This window comes from Trachypithecus francoisi, unplaced genomic scaffold (genome assembly GCF_009764315.1).
Source record: "Trachypithecus francoisi isolate TF-2019V2 unplaced genomic scaffold, Tfra_2.0 Lachesis_group17, whole genome shotgun sequence".
NCBI classification, from domain to species: domain Eukaryota; kingdom Metazoa; phylum Chordata; class Mammalia; order Primates; family Cercopithecidae; genus Trachypithecus; species Trachypithecus francoisi.
The window spans coordinates 46,784,585-46,792,479 of record NW_022681462.1 but is presented as its reverse complement, the minus strand read 5'-3'; positions in this window follow the sequence as shown (position 1 = coordinate 46,792,479).

The window sequence follows — 7,895 nt, the reverse complement described above, 5'->3', positions numbered from 1 at the left end:
CTGGCAATAAGGTGTCCACTACGTTCATATCTGGTCAGACCTGAGGAATCCTTTGGTAAGAAAAACCGTGTCCTTCAACATTCAGATAGCGAACAGAAGCCACACTATGCACTCAAGGTTTAGAGCCTTTAATGTAAGGAAATAGTGGCTTGCACAAACAGTTGGAAGAGCTATGAGTGAAGGTCGGGGAAGCTGCCACCAGTGATCTCCAGCTGGCACACCTGAGGGCAGTTCTTAAGTGCACCCCAGGAAGCCCCCATAATTCTCCAGAACTTCTGGCAAGCTCCTGCCATTCTCCCAGTAGAAGCAATGAAGTAGGGGGGTCTTCAGAAGTTGCTGGGAAGCTGCTGTGAATCACGCATCTGCTCACACCTTTGTCTCCAGTTGCCTCTAGAAACTCATGGCCCTTCACTCTCTCTTATCTTTGTAACCTCCTCTGAATGCCTCTGATTGACACTCTTACCCAGACCCACATGGAGTGAGGATTTCGGGGAGATGGGGTGCACAGCCTCTTTTCTGCATTGTAGAGGGGACCCCAGGGTGCAGCACTGGCCATAGCGAGTCAACTGCAGACTGTCCTGTGCAAGAACATCTCTCTGCTTTTCCATGGGTGGGGAATCTTGCTCCCAATTTGGATGAAGTCATGGGAAAATGGAAACACAGTGACTTGGGCAAGGAGCAATTGGCCTGCAGCAGGAGAAGTGAGGGCTCACACTCAAGTGTGGTGAGCTGCTCTACAGCCACCAATTGTCCCATCCTGACACATGTCCCTTTTCCAGGGTCATTTGGCCACCTTCTCCCTTTTACTCTCTTAGGACCCTACTTTGAGGTCTGCTGGAAGGGACCCACCCTGGCTCACTGGAGCCTGAGCACCTCCATGGAGGAGAAAGGAGGGAATCCAGGCGATGGTCAATGCCACCTGCTGGACATGTGAATGTGACCATCTCGAACCGCCCAGCCCGGCTGCCTTTCCAGCCGAACATAGCTGCTGGAGCGTGCCAGGAGAAGCGAGCAGAGGAGCTGCCCAGCAAAACCTCGGAAGCATGAGGAATGACACATCACTCTTGTTTTGAGCCACTGCCGTCTGTTGTGCCACAAGATAACCAATACACCACAGTGGGAAAGCTCCAGGATGGCGCAAAGCTGGAAAGAAGAGAACGCAGAGGATCGCTGTGCTGTTACAACACTCCCTCCTTTTGCTAGCTTCATTTGTTTAGTGGGTGTGTGCATTCTGACAAGCATCATTTAGACATCTTTGATCCCGTCCTTGGGGCCATGAATCGGAGACCTCTCAACAACAGACGCAGATCCTCTATATGGAAAAAACAAAACAAACAAACAAAAAGCACAGGACAAGAAAAAATGTTGAAAAACATTTTTACCTATATTTCTCATTTCACGAAAAAGGATTCCTGCAGAGTTTTGTTTAGAGGACCTTGAAAACAAATCATCACCACAAAGACTTGGTTTTATTTCACTTTTAAAAATTAAGCAGATGAAACTCCCCTGAAAAAGCAACCATCTGCAACGTCTAGCATTCATCAGTGTTCTCCTCTATTAATTATTTAGATATACTGGACTGGGGAGATCAAAATATAATAATAATAATAATACCACCACCAATTCATATTCACTAGGTGTCAGACTGTGTTAAATAATTTATATGCAGTGTCTAAATTAATAATTGCAATAATTCAATGAGTAGGTACTGTCAGTATCTCTATTTTATGCATGAGGAAACTAAACTCAGAGAAAATAAGTAATATACACAAGGTCACATAGCTAGTTTGGGAGGCAGGGACTGACCCATGCCTTTCTAATCATAATGTGATCTCAGGTGCTTGCCCCAAGGGCTTGGATATAGATGCAATTCTGGTCACCGGGTGCTATGCAGCCTGTGTTGCTGTGGACATTTGGGGCTCTGGCCCTCATCACACTTGGATTAAAACAATGCAGAAACAAAAATCAGGATGTGAATGTTCTTCTCTGATCACTCACACCATTTATCAAAGCCCAGTCTCTTTTCACTAGACCCCAAGTCTTCCCTAATATTTTTTAAACTTGCTTTTTAAAATTTGTGATTATATTTACTGTCCTTCTAAACATGTGTGTGATATAAGATATTAGGACAAGAGAGAAACTACCCTTTTCCCCACTGCCCAAAGATGATAACTATTGTTATATTTTGACATCTTTAAAGATTTTGGTTTTTTGTTTGTTTGTTTGTTTTGAGACGGAGTCTAGCTCTGTCACCCGGGCTGGAGTGCAGTGGCCTGAGCTTGGCTCACTGCAACCTCCACATCCCAGGTTCAAGCTATTCTCCTGCCTCAGCCTCCCAAGTAGCTGGGACTACAGGTGCCCGCCACTATGCCTGGCTAATGTTGGTATTTTTAGTAGACACGGGGTTTCACTATGTTGACCAGGTTGGTCTCAAACTCCTGACCTCAGGTGATCTGCCTGTCTTGGCCTCCCAAAGTGCTGGGATTACAGACATGAGCCACTGCACCTGGCCATCTTTAAAGATTTTTAAGTCATAGAAGTATATAGGCAGGACTCATATACATATATCTGTGTATAAATTTATAAGAAATATATGTGTCTATATGAATAATAAAGAGATTATGACATAGATAGCTTTCTATCATACTTGTTTCCCTTAACATTACATCATATTAGTTCCCGCATCATGCACTTTTGTTTGAAGACATGGCTTTCATGGCCGCATGGAACTCCCCAAGGCTTTGTTACAGTCATTCTATGATGTTTTCACTGAGTTAGGACATAAAAGAGCTAGAGTCTAAGACAGTCTTCTTGGAAATCCCATTCACGGTGGATGTCCCCATGTTTTTGACACAGGCAAGCCCCCATCTTTGTACGCTTTGTTCCTTACGCAAAGAAGTGGGGGTGAACATATTAGAGACTTTGAGCCAAAGGACCTAGGCTGATATCCTGCCCTGCCACAGTGACCTTGATCAAGGAAGAGAGCCTCCTAGAGCCTCTATTTCCTTGTATATCAAATGGGGGTGATATCTGTCTTCCAAGGATGTTGTGAGAATTAATGAGGTAATGTTGGTGCAGCATCTGCTACCTAGTGGGTGTTCAGTCTCAACATGTATGTTATTTTCTACTTTCCGGGCCTACTTTTCTTGGGGAAGGGAGACAGAGGCTAAATTTTAAATACTAATTATTTGTCTCATACTGTCCATTAAGTATGGCTGTTTAGTATGTCTGGTGGCTAATAAGGCTTTGTGGCAGGCTCCTTTTAACAGTTGATAACACAGTAATAGCATAACAAAGGGATCAAGGGCTATGGAGCCAGCTACCCGGATTGGCTCTGCCCCTTACCAGCTCTGTAACCTAGGTTATTTCTCCATGTCTCAGTTTTCTCATTTGTCAAATGCAAAATCAATGGTATTTTGTCTATAAGATTAAATGCATTCTTTCATGTGGTATGATATGGTAGGACATTAGGCAGAATGAAGTGCTCAATAAATATCAGCTCTTACTATTCAACATCATCTTCCAAATCAGGTAATATACAAGGTCACATAACTAGCATGTGATTGATTTCAGCACAGTGGGCAGAAGTCCTGCATACCATCCCAGGCTAGACCTGAAAGTGCCCAAGAGGTCCTGCAGCTCTCTCCCCATCTGGTGGCTCGTGCAGAGGCTGCGATGGGGGGCGCTGCAGCCTTCAGGCAGGGGGAAGAGCCTCAAGGTGTAGAAACCTGTATCTGCATTCCCCATGTGGAAGGATGTTGACCAAGCACTCTATTGAACTATCATGGATGCACAACCCAAATTTTATATTTGGGAGTTGTTACAACAACTTGCTTTATTAATGTAGTAATCATTTCCTAATTTGCAAGTGTAAAAACTATGATAATTGCTAAATTTTTCTCAATGTAAAGTATACCATCCATATTTTTCTCTTAAGCCGTTGGCCCCTACTGTTGTCTGCTAATGATGCCAGCAAATGACAAAACTATTAAGTCACAAATGAAAAAAAATTGTAAATTCGAGGAATAAATTATCATTCTTTTTTTTTTTTTGAGACGGAGTCTTGCTCTGTCGCCCCGGCTGGAGTGCTGTGGCCGGATCTCAGCTCACTGCAAGCTCCGCCTCCCGGGTTTACGCCATTCTCCTGCCTCAGCCTCCGGAGTAGCTGGGACTACAGGTGCCCGCCACCTCGCCCGGCTAGTTTTTTTGTATTTTTAGTAGAGACGGGGTTTCACCGTGTTAGCCAGGATGGTCTCGATCTCCTGACCTCGTGATCCGCCCGTCTCGGCCTCCCAAAGTGCTGGGATTACAGGCTTGAGCCACCGCGCCCGGCCTAAATTATCATTCTTAGCTCAGAAATTTGCTTTGTTGATCTTCACGCATACTCATGGTTATAATCACAGAATGTATCAGTAGCTTAGAAGAAAATCCTGGAAACAGTCATGGAGTGCTCTTTAAAAGTAGTGCATTGTCATTGCTTCTGATGGTGCAGAAGACAATTTGGGATAGAAAAAAAAATCATAGAAATTGGCTGGGCACGGTGTCTCGTGCCTGTATTCCCAGCACTTTGGGAGGCTGAGGTAGGTGGATCACTTGAGGTCAGGAATTCAAGACCAGCCTGACCAACATGATGAAACCCTGTTTCTACTAAAAATACAAAATTAACCAGGCGTGGTAGCATAAGCCTGTAATCCTAGCTACTCAGGAGGCTGAGGCAGGAGAATCGCTTATACCCGGGAGGCAGAGGTTGTACTGTGTCAAGATTGCACCATTGCCCTCCAGCCTGGGCAAAAAGAGTGAAAACTGTGTCTGAAAAAAAAAAGAAAGAAAAAAAGGAAGAAGTACCAAAAGAAAAAAAGAAAAAAGAAGAAGTAATTAATGATTTCTTCAAAAGGTGATTCAGAAGAGAACTACTGTAAATATAACTGTTTTAAGAGTAATTTAAATCATCAGTTTCACACATATTGTGCTTTCTTTTATATCCCTTGGTGATATGTAATGAAAAATCTATGCCTAAATAAGTCTAAAATGGTTTTTCAGCAAATAGGGAAGTTCGAAGTTACTATTGTTTACTGGAAATACAATGTGAGCAGACAATTTTAAATCTTCTAGTAAGCATGTTCAAAGATATAAAAAGGAACGTCAAAATTAATCTTAGTAACATGTTTTTATTTGAAGAAATATATTGAAAATATCAGTTCAACATGTACTCAATATAACAAAGTTATTGAGTTATTTTACATTCACCTTTTCATACTAAGTCTTGGAAGTCCAGCCTGTATTTTCCACTTCACACCTCAATTCAGGACTGGCCACATGTCAACTACGCCAAATTCATATGTGGCTCACGGCTACTGTGCTTCACAGTGCACACCTAAGTGGGACAGGAGACTCATGTTCTAGTTTGATTGCGTTTTTCTTTGTACTGGGGTGCAAAAGAATGGTGCATTTTATACTTAGCGATGTCTTAGATTAGATGAAATAGGGTAGTTTTTACCTTGCTTTGAAAAGGGGATTCAAGGTAAGAAATAAATTTAGTTAGGGAAAAATATTTGTTTCTCACACATACCTACTATGTAGTTTTTAGAAGAAAGTCGTCCGAGAATGCAATTACTTGCACAATATTCCTAAAAAATGAATTCTGTGAGTCACCATCACTGCTGGCTCTTCCTCTACTTGGGCCCACATGGGTGGCCAAGGTCCCTGGATGTCTTCTTCTAGGTTTTCTAGCACCCACCTGGGCTCTCCCATACCCTCTTTAACCTCTTCATGCCAGCATTGTTTTAAAAACTAAAGAGCATGTTGCTGTTTCTATCTCCTTTTTTTCCCCATCCTTGGGATGGTAAGCCAGCAATGACAAGAGAAGACATATTTTTCAAAGTCATTGATTTTTCTTTTGCTTTACTTTTCTAATCAGTTTCTCAGAGGGTTCCTCATTCTTAAGTACTGCCTGTTTCTCCAGCATGATACAATTGAGCTAGGAGAGTGGCTGAGCACAGAGTTTGTGGAATGTCAGTCTTTCCTGGCTGCGTTCTCTACACCGCATCAGAGGCACTCTTTACACTGGGCTGTGACAATCATAGAGGCTGCCTTCTTATAACAAAATAATTGTACTTGACTGGCTCATACAGTTCAGGATTCCGGGGCTCTGGGGATTTAGAGGACAGGAAAAGCCTCTGGAAAAGCCCAGTGTTAGTCTCCATAAATTTGAAAGCACAGTTTCTCACAATATTCAAAGTGCAATGATCCTCTGTAGAATTTTTGAGTGTTAGGGCAGCATCCCAGGACAAGGCTGCTGTTAGAAGACTAACACAATGCTCCTGACCAAAGGCTTTGAAGCCAGTCAGAGATTGCATGCCTGGCTCTGTTATTTCCTGGCTGTGTGTCAGAGGCTGACACCTAACCGCTCTGACTTCAACTTTACTGGGCTAATATAATACCTATTTTAGAAGGTGGTCTTATGATGATTGCATGTACATCATCTACCACAAGACCAGCCTAGAGTTTTCCACAGATTGTATTCATGATCAGAGGTCAGCAAACTGTTTCTGTAAAGGGCCAGGTTGGCATGGTGGCTGCAGAGTCTCTGTTGCAACTCAACTCTACCCTTGTAGGGTGAAAGCAACCATAGACATGTGAATGAATGAGTGTGGCTGTGTTCCAATAAAACTTTATTTACAAAAGTAGGCTGTGGGCCAGCCCCTGCTCTAGGCAACGAGGGGCTTGCAGAGATCTAGTGCAGGAGGGCCTTCTCCCTGCCACGCTGTGTGCACCAGGGTGTCTTGAACATAGCGCTTCAGTGCATTCAGTGGGATTGCCTGGGTAGGCCTTTGGTTGTGAGGTAGTTCTGTTTCTGAGTCGTTGATTTTGATATGCAAATGGCGTCTGGGACCCCTGGACTTACTTTTCACTCCCTCTCACTTTAGCCTTCTCTCTCTATCCTGCTGTTCACTTCACCTCCTCCCCCTAGCTCCTGCCGTCTTGTGAGTGCAACTTATCTTATACAATTCCTTTCTCTTCCTCTGAATCCTCCCAGCAGCATATAGCGCTGACACCAAGTCTCCTATGTGTGCCCCTCAAAGTCCCTGGGGCTTGCGCATGCGTGGCTTCTCCGAGAACATGGAAAAGTATCCTTCCAGTGATCTACTCCAGCCCTTCCCGATCAGGGCTGGTGTAGCCATGTCTACCTCTTAATTACCTGGAAGAAAGTGGTCATCTGTGGGGAATGAAACATGACAACAGCACGAAGGTGGTGGGAGTCCTCTCTGATTCAGCACAGCTGTTTGCGGTGATGGAAGACTCTGAATTTCCTACCTGCTCACACTGTCCTCACACCAAAAACCCCAAAGACTTCCTTGATTTGAGGATTTCCTCACATTCTGAACAGAAAGCGCAAATGACCGAGAATTTCTTTCCAGGAGCCTAATTAACTGACCCTTCATGTCACAAGTATGAAAATACCAAGGCTAATTTGACTTTGTGGTGGGTTGCAGGTGACTCAGCTGTCTTTAGGCTTTTCTCAAATAACTTATTTATGTTTTCCAAGACGGAATGCCCTGTCAAGCCGAGGAAGAGTCTTCCAAAAACCATGCAATCATCAAAATCCTGGCTTAAGTCAACATCAAGATTTGTTAGCCTCAATATGCCTTTTCCACTTGATTTCGCCACTTTCATTCTCCTGCATGTGGCAATTAATCCCTGGAAGAAAAAAACCCGCCCACCTGTGGTTTCAGGCCCAGGCTGCGTCCATATTCATGGCTGAAGGCCCGCTGCTGTTCCTTCTGTTGCCACTCAGTCTTCTAATTAGATTTCAGCTTTGCCATTTGTTTTCCTAGGGATGGATTGTTATTTTGCCGCTTGCTCATTTGTATGTGTAACTTCTATGAATTAAAACA